Below are 12,934 nucleotides of genomic sequence, written 5' to 3'. Positions count from 1 at the left end.
GAAGCTGTTGAGCTCCACAGCTCCGTAGCCAGCGGGAGGCATCGAGAGCGAGAGGCGTGCCTAACTCTCAATGCCTAGCGATGGCTGTCGATCTCCACGGGCATTTTCGCTTTTGGCACGGGGCCGATCCTCTTCTTGTGAGGCATCCAAGCAGTCTCGCCATCAATACCTCTCGATAGGGAGGGGCATCGAAGCCTGTCCAATTCCACACCTATCGATACACATCGATATCCCTCGGAAGCGAGAAGATCGCTACCGATGGATATCGATGGCTAGCGATAGGCAGCGGGAGCTGCCGATCTCGAGAGGCATGCAGAGCTTGCGGGCTGTGGGCCGTGTTGCTCTTGGGAGGCCCCGAGACCTCTCGACATTGACCGTTTTGGGGATCGAGGGCCCTTCTGGAGCATTGATTTCCATAGGCATGGTGCGGGAACGACACGCAGAGAGAGCGAGCCCTCTCGCTCTGCCTCAGAAGCTGTTGAGCTCCACAGCTCCGTAGCCAGCGGGAGGCATCGAGAGCGAGAGGCGTGCCTAACTCTCAATGCCTAGCGATGGCTGTCGATCTCCACGGGCATTTTCGCTTTTGGCACGGGGCCGATCCTCTTCTTGTGAGGCATCCAAGCAGTCTCGCATCGATACCTCTCGATAGGGAGGGGCATCGAAGCCTGTCCAATTCCACACCTATCGATACACATCGATATCCCTCGGAAGCGATAAGATCGCTACCGATGGGTATCGATGGCTAGCGATAGGCAGCGGGAGCTGCCGATCTCGAGAGGCATGCAGAGCTTGTGGGGTGTGGGCCGTGTTGCTCTTGGGAGGCCCCGAGGCCTCTCGACATTGACCGTTCTGGGGATCGAGGGCCCTTCTGGAGCATTGATTTCCATAGGCATGGTGCGGGAACGACACACAGAGAGAGCGAGCCCTCTCGCTCTGCCTCAGAAGCTGTCGATCTCCACAGCTCCATAGCCAGCCGTAGGCATCAATAACGAGAGGCGTGCCTAACTCTCGATGCCTAGCGATGGCTGTCGATCTCCACGGGCATTTTCGCTTTTGGCACGGGGCCAATCCTCTTCTTGTGAGGCATGCAAGCAGTCTCACCATCAATACCTCTCGATAGCGAGGGGCATCGAAGCCTGTCCAATTCCACACCTATCGATACACATCGATATCCCTCGGAAGCGATAAGATCGCTACCGATGGGTATCGATGGCTAGCGATAGGCAGCGGGAGCTGCCGATCTCGAGAGGCATGCAGAGCTTGCGGGCTGTGGGCCGTGTTGCTCTTGGGAGGCCCCGAGGCCTCTCGACATTGACCGTTTTGGGGATCGAGGGCCCTTCTGGAGCATTGATTTCCATAGGCATGGTGCGGGAACGACACGCAGAGAGAGCGAGCCCTCTCGCTCTGCCTCAGAAGCTGTCTCCACAGCTCCGTAGCCAGCCGTAGGCATCAATAACGAGAGGCGTGCCTAACTCTCAATGCCTAGCGATGGCTGTCGATCTCCATGGGCATTTTCGCTTTTGGCACGGGGCCAATCCTCTTCTTGTGAGGCATCCAAGCAGTCTCGCCATCAATACCTCTCGATAGCGAGGGCCATCGAAGCCTCTCCAAATCCACACCTATCGATACACATCGATATCCCTCGGAAGCGATAAGATCGCTACCGATGGGTATCGATGGCTAGCGATAGGCAGCGGGAGCTGCCGATCTCGAGAGGCATGCAGAGCTTGCGGGCTGTGGGCCGTGTTGCTCTTGGGAGGCCCCGAGGCCTCTCGACATTGACCATTTTGGGGATCGAGGGCCCTTCTGGAGCATTGATTTCCATAGGCATGGTGCGGGAACGACACGCAGAGAGAGCGAGCCCTCTCGCTCTGCCTCAGAAGCTGTCGATCTCCACAGCTCCGTAGCCAGCGGGAGGCATCGAGAGCGAGAGGCGTGCCTAACTCTCGATGCCTAGCGATGGCTGTCGATCTCCACGGGCATTTTCGCTTTTGGCACGGGGCCGATCCTCTTCTTGTGAGGCATCCAAGCAGTCTTGCCATCGATACCTCTCGATAGGGAGGGGCATCGAAGCCTGTCCAATTCCACACCTATCGATACACATCGATATCCCTCGGAAGCGATAAGATCGCTACCGATGGATATCGATGGCTAGCGATAGGCAGCGGGAGCTGCTGGTCTCGAGAGGCATGCAGAGCTTGTGGGGTGTGGGCCGTGTTGCTCTTGGGAGGCCCCGAGGCCTCTCGACCTTGACCGTTTTGGGGATCGAGGGCCCTTCTGGAGCATTGATTTCCATAGGCATGGTGCGGGAACGACACACAGAGAGAGCGAGCCCTCTCGCTCTGCCTCAGAAGCCGTCGATCTCCACAGCTCCGTAGCCAGCGGGAGGCATCAATAACGAGAGGCGTGCCTAACTCTCAATGCCTAGCGATGGCTGTCGATCTCCACGGGCATTTTCGCTTTTGGCACGGGGCCAATCCTCTTCTTGTGAGGCATGCAAGCAGTCTCGCCATCAATACCTCTCGATAGGGAGGGGCATCGAAGCCTGTCCAATTCCACACCTATCGATACACATCGATATCCCTCGGAAGCGATAAGATCGCTACCGATGGATATCGATGGCTAGCGATAGGCAGCGGGAGCTGCCGATCTCGAGAGGCATGCAGAGCTTGCGGGGTGTGGGCCGTGTTGCTCTTGGGAGGCCCCGAGGCCTCTCGACATTGACCATTTTGGGGATCGAGGGCCCTTCTGGAGCATTGATTTCCATAGGCATGGTGCGGGAATGACACGCAGAGAGAGCGAGCCCTCTCGCTCTGCCTCAGAAGCTGTTGAGCTCCACAGCTCCGTAGCCAGCGGGAGGCATCGAGAGCGAGAGGCATGCCTAACTCTCAATGCCTAGCGATGGCTGTCGATCTCCACGGGCATTTTCGCTTTTGGCACGGGGCCGATCCTCTTCTTGTGAGGCATCCAAGCAGTCTTGCCATCGATACCTCTCGATAGGGAGGGGCATCGAAGCCTGTCCAATTCCACACCTATCGATACACATCGATATCCCTCGGAAGCGATAAGATCGCTACCGATGGGTATCGATGGCTAGCGATAGGCAGCGGGAGCTGCCGATCTCGAGAGGCATGCAGAGCTTGTGGGGTGTGGGCTGTGTTGCTCTTGGGAGGCCCCGAGACCTCTCGACATTGACCGTTTTGGGGATCGAGGGCCCTTCTGGAGCATTGATTTCCATAGGCATGGTGCGGGAACGACACGCAGAGAGAGCGAGCCCTCTCGCTCTGCCTCAGAAGCTGTCGATCTCCACAGCTCCGTAGCCAGCCGTAGGCATCAATAACGAGAGGCGTGCCTAACTCTCAATGCCTAGCGATGGCTGTCGATCTCCATGGGCATTATCGCTTTTGGCACGGGGCCGATCCTCTTCTTGTGAGGCATCCAAGCAGTCTCACCATCAATACCTCTCGATAGGGAGGGGCATCGAAGCCTGTCCAATTCCACACCTATCGATACACATCGATATCCCTCGGAAGCGATAAGATCGCTACCGATGGGTATCGATGGCTAGCGATAGGCAGCGGGAGCTGCCGATCTCGAGAGGCATGCAGAGCTTGCGGGCTGTGGGCCGTGTTGCTCTTGGGAGGCCCCGAGGCCTCTCGACATTGACCATTTTGGGGATCGAGGGCCCTTCTGGAGCATTGATTTCCATAGGCATGGTGCGGGAACGACACACAGAGAGAGCGAGCCCTCTCGCTCTGCCTCAGAAGCTGTCGATCTCCACAGCTCCGTAGCCAGCGGGAGGCATCGAGAGCGAGAGGCGTGCCTAACTCTCAATGCCTAGCGATGGCTGTCGATCTCCACGGGCATTTTCGCTTTTGGCACGGGGCCAATCCTCTTCTTGTGAGGCATGCAAGCAGTCTCGCCATCAATACCTCTCGATAGCGAGGGCCATCGAAGCCTCTCCAAATCCACACCTATCGATACACATCGATATCCCTCGGAAGCGAGAAGATCGCTACCGATGGATATCGATGGCTAGCGATAGGCAGCGGGAGCCGCCGATCTCGAGAGACATGCAGAGCTTGTGGGGTGTGGGCTGCGTTGCTCTTGGGAGGCCCCGAGGCCTCTCGACATTGACCGTTTTGGGGACTGAGGGCCCTTCTGGAGCATTGATTTCCATAGGCATGGCGCGGGAACGACACGCAGAGAGACAGCGAGCCCTCTCGCTCTGCCTCAGAAGCTGTTGATCTCCACAGCTCCGTAGCCAGCGGGAGGCATCGAGAGCGAGAGGCGTGCCTAACTCTCAATGCCTAGCGATGGCTGTCGATCTCCACGGGCATTTTCGCTTTTGGCACGGGGCCGATCCTCTTCTTGTGAGGCATCCAAGCAGTCTCGCCATCAATACCTCTCGATAGGGAGGGGCATCGAAGCCTGTCCAATTCCACACCTATCGATACACATCGATATCCCTCGGAAGCGATAAGATCGCTACCGATGGATATCGATGGCTAGCGATAGGCAGCGGGAGCTGCCGATCTCGAGAGGCATGCAGAGCTTGCGGGCTGTGGGCCGTGTTGCTCCTGGGAGGCCCCGAGGCCTGTCGACATTGACCATTTTGGGGATCGAGGGCCCTTCTGGAGCATTGATTTCCATAGGCATGGTGCGGGAACGACACACAGAGAGAGCGAGCCCTCTCGCTCTGCCTCAGAAGCTGTCTCCACAGCTCCGTAGCCAGCCGTAGGCATCAATAACGAGAGGCGTACCTAACTCTCAATGCCTAGCGATGGCTGTCGATCTCCATGGGCATTTTCGCTTTTGGCACGGGGCCAATCCTCTTCTTGTGAGGCATGCAAGCAGTCTCGCCATCAATACCTCTCGATAGCGAGGGCCATCAAAGCCTCTCCAACTCCACACCTATCGGTACACATCGATATCCCTCGGAAGCGAGAAGATCGCTACCGATGGATATCGATGGCTAGCGATAGGCAGCGGGAGCTGCCGATCTCGAGAGGCATGCAGAGCTTGCGGGCTGTGGGCCGTGTTGCTCCTGGGAGGCCCCGAGGCCTGTCGACATTGACCATTTTGGGGATCGAGGGCCCTTCTGGAGCATTGATTTCCATAGGCATGGTGCGGGAACGACACACAGAGAGAGCGAGCCCTCTCGCTCTGCCTCAGAAGCTGTCGATCTCCACAGCTCCGTAGCCAGCGGGAGGCATCGAGAGCGAGAGGCGTGCCTAACTCTCGATGCCTAGCGATGGCTGTCGATCTCCACGGGCATTTTCCCTTTGGGCACGGGGCCGATCCTCTTCTTGTGAGGCATCCAAGCAGTCTTGCCATCGATACCTCTCGATAGGGAGGGGCATCGAAGCCTGTCCAATTCCACACCTATCGATACACATCGATATCCCTCGGAAGCGATAAGATCGCTACCGATGGATATCGATGGCTAGCGATAGGCAGCGGGAGCTGCTGGTCTCGAGAGGCATGCAGAGCTTGTGGGGTGTGGGCCGTGTTGCTCTTGGGAGGCCCCGAGGCCTCTCGACCTTGACCGTTTTGGGGATCGAGAGCCCTTCTGGAGCATTGATTTCCATAGGCATGGTGCGGGAACGACACACAGAGAGAGCGAGCCCTCTCGCTCTGCCTCAGAAGCCGTCGATCTCCACATCTCCGTAGCCAGCGGGAGGCATCAATAACGAGAGGCGTGCCTAACTCTCAATGCCTAGCGATGGCTGTCGATCTCCACGGGCATTTTCGCTTTTGGCACGGGGCCAATCCTCTTCTTGTGAGGCATCCAAGCAGTCTCGCCATCAATACCTCTCGATAGCGAGGGGCATCGAAGCCTGTCCAATTCCACACCTATCGATACACATCGATATCCCTCGGAAGCGATAAGATCGCTACCGATGGATATCGATGGCTAGCGATAGGCAGCGGGAGCTGCCGATCTCGAGAGGCATGCAGAGCTTGCGGGCTGTGGGCCGTGTTGCTCTTGGGAGGCCCCGAGGCCTCTCGACATTGACCGTTTTGGGGATCGAGGGCCCTTCTGGAGCATTGATTTCCATAGGCATGGTGCGGGAATGACACGCAGAGAGAGCGAGCCCTCTCGCTCTGCCTCAGAAGCTGTTGAGCTCCACAGCTCCGTAGCCAGCGGGAGGCATCGAGAGCGAGAGGCGTGCCTAACTCTCAATGCCTAGCGATGGCTGTCGATCTCCACGGGCATTTTCGCTTTTGGCACGGGGCCAATCCTCTTCTTGTGAGGCATCCAAGCAGTCTCACCATCAATACCTCTCGATAGCGAGGGGCATCGAAGCCTGTCCAATTCCACACCTATCGATACACATCGATATCCCTCGGAAGCGATAAGATCGCTACCGATGGGTATCGATGGCTAGCGATAGGCAGCGGGAGCTGCCGATCTCGAGAGGCATGCAGAGCTTGCGGGCTGTGGGCCGTGTTGCTCTTGGGAGGCCCCGAGGCCTCTCGACATTGACCGTTTTGGGGATCGAGGGCCCTTCTGGAGCATTGATTTCCATAGGCATGGTGCGGGAACGACACGCAGAGAGAGCGAGCCCTCTCGCTCTGCCTCAGAAGCTGTCTCCACAGCTCCGTAGCCAGCCGTAGGCATCAATAACGAGAGGCGTGCCTAACTCTCAATGCCTAGCGATGGCTGTCGATCTCCATGGGCATTTTCGCTTTTGGCACGGGGCCAATCCTCTTCTTGTGAGGCATCCAAGCAGTCTCGCCATCAATACCTCTCGATAGCGAGGGCCATCGAAGCCTCTCCAAATCCACACCTATCGATACACATCGATATCCCTCGGAAGCGATAAGATCGCTACCGATGGATATCGATGGCTAGCGATAGGCAGCGGGAGCTGCCGATCTCGAGAGGCATGCAGAGCTTGCGGGCTGTGGGCCGTGTTGCTCTTGGGAGGCCCCGAGGCCTCTCGACATTGACCATTTTGGGGATCGAGGGCCCTTCTGGAGCATTGATTTCCATAGGCATGGTGCGGGAACGACACGCAGAGAGAGCGAGCCCTCTCGCTCTGCCTCAGAAGCTGTCGATCTCCACAGCTCCGTAGCCAGCGGGAGGCATCGAGAGCGAGAGGCGTGCCTAACTCTCGATGCCTAGCGATGGCTGTCGATCTCCACGGGCATTTTTGCTTTTGGCACGGGGCCGATCCTCTTCTTGTGAGGCATCCAAGCAGTCTTGCCATCGATACCTCTCGATAGGGAGGGGCATCGAAGCCTGTCCAATTCCACACCTATCGATACACATCGATATCCCTCGGAAGCGATAAGATCGCTACCGATGGATATCGATGGCTAGCGATAGGCAGCGGGAGCTGCTGGTCTCGAGAGGCATGCAGAGCTTGTGGGGTGTGGGCCGTGTTGCTCTTGGGAGGCCCCGAGGCCTCTCGACCTTGACCATTTTGGGGATCGAGGGCCCTTCTGGAGCATTGATTTCCATAGGCATGGTGCGGGAACGACACACAGAGAGAGCGAGCCCTCTCGCTCTGCCTCAGAAGCCGTCGATCTCCACAGCTCCGTAGCCAGCGGGAGGCATCAATAACGAGAGGCGTGCCTAACTCTCAATGCCTAGCGATGGCTGTCGATCTCCACGGGCATTTTCGCTTTTGGCACGGGGCCAATCCTCTTCTTGTGAGGCATGCAAGCAGTCTCGCCATCAATACCTCTCGATAGGGAGGGGCATCGAAGCCTGTCCAATTCCACACCTATCGATACACATCGATATCCCTCGGAAGCGATAAGATCGCTACCGATGGATATCGATGGCTAGCGATAGGCAGCGGGAGCTGCCGATCTCGAGAGGCATGCAGAGCTTGCGGGCTGTGGGCCGTGTTGCTCTTGGGAGGCCCCGAGGCCTCTCGACATTGACCGTTTTGGGGATCGAGGGCCCTTCTGGAGCATTGATTTCCATAGGCATGGTGCGGGAATGACACGCAGAGAGAGCGAGCCCTCTCGCTCTGCCTCAGAAGCTGTTGAGCTCCACAGCTCCGTAGCCAGCGGGAGGCATCGAGAGCGAGAGGCGTGCCTAACTCTCGATGCCTAGCGATGGCTGTCGATCTCCACGGGCATTTTCGCTTTTGGCACGGGGCCAATCCTCTTCTTGTGAGGCATCCAAGCAGTCTCACCATCAATACCTCTCGATAGCGAGGGGCATCGAAGCCTGTCCAATTCCACACCTATCGATACACATCGATATCCCTCGGAAGCGATAAGATCGCTACCGATGGGTATCGATGGCTAGCGATAGGCAGCGGGAGCTGCCGATCTCGAGAGGCATGCAGAGCTTGTGGGGTGTGGGCCGTGTTGCTCTTGGGAGGCCCCGAGGCCTCTCGACATTGACCGTTTTGGGGATCGAGGGCCCTTCTGGAGCATTGATTTCCATAGGCATGGTGCGGGAACGACACACAGAGAGAGCGAGCCCTCTCGCTCTGCCTCAGAAGCCGTCGATCTCCACAGCTCCGTAGCCAGCGGGAGGCATCAATAACGAGAGGCGTGCCTAACTCTCAATGCCTAGCGATGGCTGTCGATCTCCACGGGCATTTTCGCTTTTGGCACGGGGCCAATCCTCTTCTTGTGAGGCATGCAAGCAGTCTCGCCATCAATACCTCTCGATAGGGAGGGGCATCGAAGCCTCTCCAAATCCACACCTATCGATACACATCGATATCCCTCGGAAGCGAGAAGATCGCTACCGATGGATATCGATGGCTAGCGATAGGCAGCGGGAGCCGCCGATCTCGAGAGACATGCAGAGCTTGTGGGGTGTGGGCTGCGTTGCTCTTGGGAGGCCCCGAGGCCTCTCGACATTGACCGTTTTGGGGACTGAGGGCCCTTCTGGAGCATTGATTTCCATAGGCATGGCGCGGGAACGACACGCAGAGAGACAGCGAGCCCTCTCGCTCTGCCTCAGAAGCTGTTGATCTCCACAGCTCCGTAGCCAGCGGGAGGCATCGAGAGCGAGAGGCGTGCCTAACTCTCAATGCCTAGCGATGGCTGTCGATCTCCACGGGCATTTTCGCTTTTGGCACGGGGCCGATCCTCTTCTTGTGAGGCATCCAAGCAGTCTCGCCATCAATACCTCTCGATAGGGAGGGGCATCGAAGCCTGTCCAATTCCACACCTATCGATACACATCGATATCCCTCGGAAGCGATAAGATCGCTACCGATGGATATCGATGGCTAGCGATAGGCAGCGGGAGCTGCCGATCTCGAGAGGCATGCAGAGCTTGCGGGCTGTGGGCCGTGTTGCTCCTGGGAGGCCCCGAGGCCTGTCGACATTGACCATTTTGGGGATCGAGGGCCCTTCTGGAGCATTGATTTCCATAGGCATGGTGCGGGAACGACACACAGAGAGAGCGAGCCCTCTCGCTCTGCCTCAGAAGCTGTCTCCACAGCTCCGTAGCCAGCCGTAGGCATCAATAACGAGAGGCGTACCTAACTCTCAATGCCTAGCGATGGCTGTCGATCTCCATGGGCATTTTCGCTTTTGGCACGGGGCCAATCCTCTTCTTGTGAGGCATGCAAGCAGTCTCGCCATCAATACCTCTCGATAGCGAGGGCCATCAAAGCCTCTCCAACTCCACACCTATCGGTACACATCGATATCCCTCGGAAGCGAGAAGATCGCTACCGATGGATATCGATGGCTAGCGATAGGCAGCGGGAGCTGCCGATCTCGAGAGGCATGCAGAGCTTGCGGGCTGTGGGCCGTGTTGCTCCTGGGAGGCCCCGAGGCCTGTCGACATTGACCATTTTGGGGATCGAGGGCCCTTCTGGAGCATTGATTTCCATAGGCATGGTGCGGGAACGACACACAGAGAGAGCGAGCCCTCTCGCTCTGCCTCAGAAGCTGTCGATCTCCACAGCTCCGTAGCCAGCGGGAGGCATCGAGAGCGAGAGGCGTGCCTAACTCTCGATGCCTAGCGATGGCTGTCGATCTCCACGGGCATTTTCCCTTTGGGCACGGGGCCGATCCTCTTCTTGTGAGGCATCCAAGCAGTCTTGCCATCGATACCTCTCGATAGGGAGGGGCATCGAAGCCTGTCCAATTCCACACCTATCGATACACATCGATATCCCTCGGAAGCGATAAGATCGCTACCGATGGATATCGATGGCTAGCGATAGGCAGCGGGAGCTGCTGGTCTCGAGAGGCATGCAGAGCTTGTGGGGTGTGGGCCGTGTTGCTCTTGGGAGGCCCCGAGGCCTCTCGACCTTGACCGTTTTGGGGATCGAGAGCCCTTCTGGAGCATTGATTTCCATAGGCATGGTGCGGGAACGACACACAGAGAGAGCGAGCCCTCTCGCTCTGCCTCAGAAGCCGTCGATCTCCACATCTCCGTAGCCAGCGGGAGGCATCAATAACGAGAGGCGTGCCTAACTCTCAATGCCTAGCGATGGCTGTCGATCTCCACGGGCATTTTCGCTTTTGGCACGGGGCCAATCCTCTTCTTGTGAGGCATCCAAGCAGTCTCGCCATCAATACCTCTCGATAGCGAGGGGCATCGAAGCCTGTCCAATTCCACACCTATCGATACACATCGATATCCCTCGGAAGCGATAAGATCGCTACCGATGGATATCGATGGCTAGCGATAGGCAGCGGGAGCTGCCGATCTCGAGAGGCATGCAGAGCTTGCGGGCTGTGGGCCGTGTTGCTCTTGGGAGGCCCCGAGGCCTCTCGACATTGACCGTTTTGGGGATCGAGGGCCCTTCTGGAGCATTGATTTCCATAGGCATGGTGCGGGAATGACACGCAGAGAGAGCGAGCCCTCTCGCTCTGCCTCAGAAGCTGTTGAGCTCCACAGCTCCGTAGCCAGCGGGAGGCATCGAGAGCGAGAGGCGTGCCTAACTCTCAATGCCTAGCGATGGCTGTCGATCTCCACGGGCATTTTCGCTTTTGGCACGGGGCCAATCCTCTTCTTGTGAGGCATCCAAGCAGTCTCACCATCAATACCTCTCGATAGCGAGGGGCATCGAAGCCTGTCCAATTCCACACCTATCGATACACATCGATATCCCTCGGAAGCGATAAGATCGCTACCGATGGGTATCGATGGCTAGCGATAGGCAGCGGGAGCTGCCGATCTCGAGAGGCATGCAGAGCTTGCGGGCTGTGGGCCGTGTTGCTCTTGGGAGGCCCCGAGGCCTCTCGACATTGACCGTTTTGGGGATCGAGGGCCCTTCTGGAGCATTGATTTCCATAGGCATGGTGCGGGAACGACACGCAGAGAGAGCGAGCCCTCTCGCTCTGCCTCAGAAGCTGTCTCCACAGCTCCGTAGCCAGCCGTAGGCATCAATAACGAGAGGCGTGCCTAACTCTCAATGCCTAGCGATGGCTGTCGATCTCCATGGGCATTTTCGCTTTTGGCACGGGGCCAATCCTCTTCTTGTGAGGCATCCAAGCAGTCTCGCCATCAATACCTCTCGATAGCGAGGGCCATCGAAGCCTCTCCAAATCCACACCTATCGATACACATCGATATCCCTCGGAAGCGATAAGATCGCTACCGATGGATATCGATGGCTAGCGATAGGCAGCGGGAGCTGCCGATCTCGAGAGGCATGCAGAGCTTGCGGGCTGTGGGCCGTGTTGCTCTTGGGAGGCCCCGAGGCCTCTCGACATTGACCATTTTGGGGATCGAGGGCCCTTCTGGAGCATTGATTTCCATAGGCATGGTGCGGGAACGACACGCAGAGAGAGCGAGCCCTCTCGCTCTGCCTCAGAAGCTGTCGATCTCCACAGCTCCGTAGCCAGCGGGAGGCATCGAGAGCGAGAGGCGTGCCTAACTCTCGATGCCTAGCGATGGCTGTCGATCTCCACGGGCATTTTTGCTTTTGGCACGGGGCCGATCCTCTTCTTGTGAGGCATCCAAGCAGTCTTGCCATCGATACCTCTCGATAGGGAGGGGCATCGAAGCCTGTCCAATTCCACACCTATCGATACACATCGATATCCCTCGGAAGCGATAAGATCGCTACCGATGGATATCGATGGCTAGCGATAGGCAGCGGGAGCTGCTGGTCTCGAGAGGCATGCAGAGCTTGTGGGGTGTGGGCCGTGTTGCTCTTGGGAGGCCCCGAGGCCTCTCGACCTTGACCATTTTGGGGATCGAGGGCCCTTCTGGAGCATTGATTTCCATAGGCATGGTGCGGGAACGACACACAGAGAGAGCGAGCCCTCTCGCTCTGCCTCAGAAGCCGTCGATCTCCACAGCTCCGTAGCCAGCGGGAGGCATCAATAACGAGAGGCGTGCCTAACTCTCAATGCCTAGCGATGGCTGTCGATCTCCACGGGCATTTTCGCTTTTGGCACGGGGCCAATCCTCTTCTTGTGAGGCATGCAAGCAGTCTCGCCATCAATACCTCTCGATAGGGAGGGGCATCGAAGCCTGTCCAATTCCACACCTATCGATACACATCGATATCCCTCGGAAGCGATAAGATCGCTACCGATGGATATCGATGGCTAGCGATAGGCAGCGGGAGCTGCCGATCTCGAGAGGCATGCAGAGCTTGCGGGCTGTGGGCCGTGTTGCTCTTGGGAGGCCCCGAGGCCTCTCGACATTGACCGTTTTGGGGATCGAGGGCCCTTCTGGAGCATTGATTTCCATAGGCATGGTGCGGGAATGACACGCAGAGAGAGCGAGCCCTCTCGCTCTGCCTCAGAAGCTGTTGAGCTCCACAGCTCCGTAGCCAGCGGGAGGCATCGAGAGCGAGAGGCGTGCCTAACTCTCGATGCCTAGCGATGGCTGTCGATCTCCACGGGCATTTTCGCTTTTGGCACGGGGCCAATCCTCTTCTTGTGAGGCATCCAAGCAGTCTCACCATCAATACCTCTCGATAGCGAGGGGCATCGAAGCCTGTCCAATTCCACACCTATCGATACACATCGATATCCC

This window comes from Dromaius novaehollandiae, chromosome 1 (assembly GCF_036370855.1).
Source record: "Dromaius novaehollandiae isolate bDroNov1 chromosome 1, bDroNov1.hap1, whole genome shotgun sequence".
NCBI lineage: Eukaryota > Metazoa > Chordata > Aves > Casuariiformes > Dromaiidae > Dromaius > Dromaius novaehollandiae.
This window is presented reverse-complemented; position numbering follows the sequence as displayed.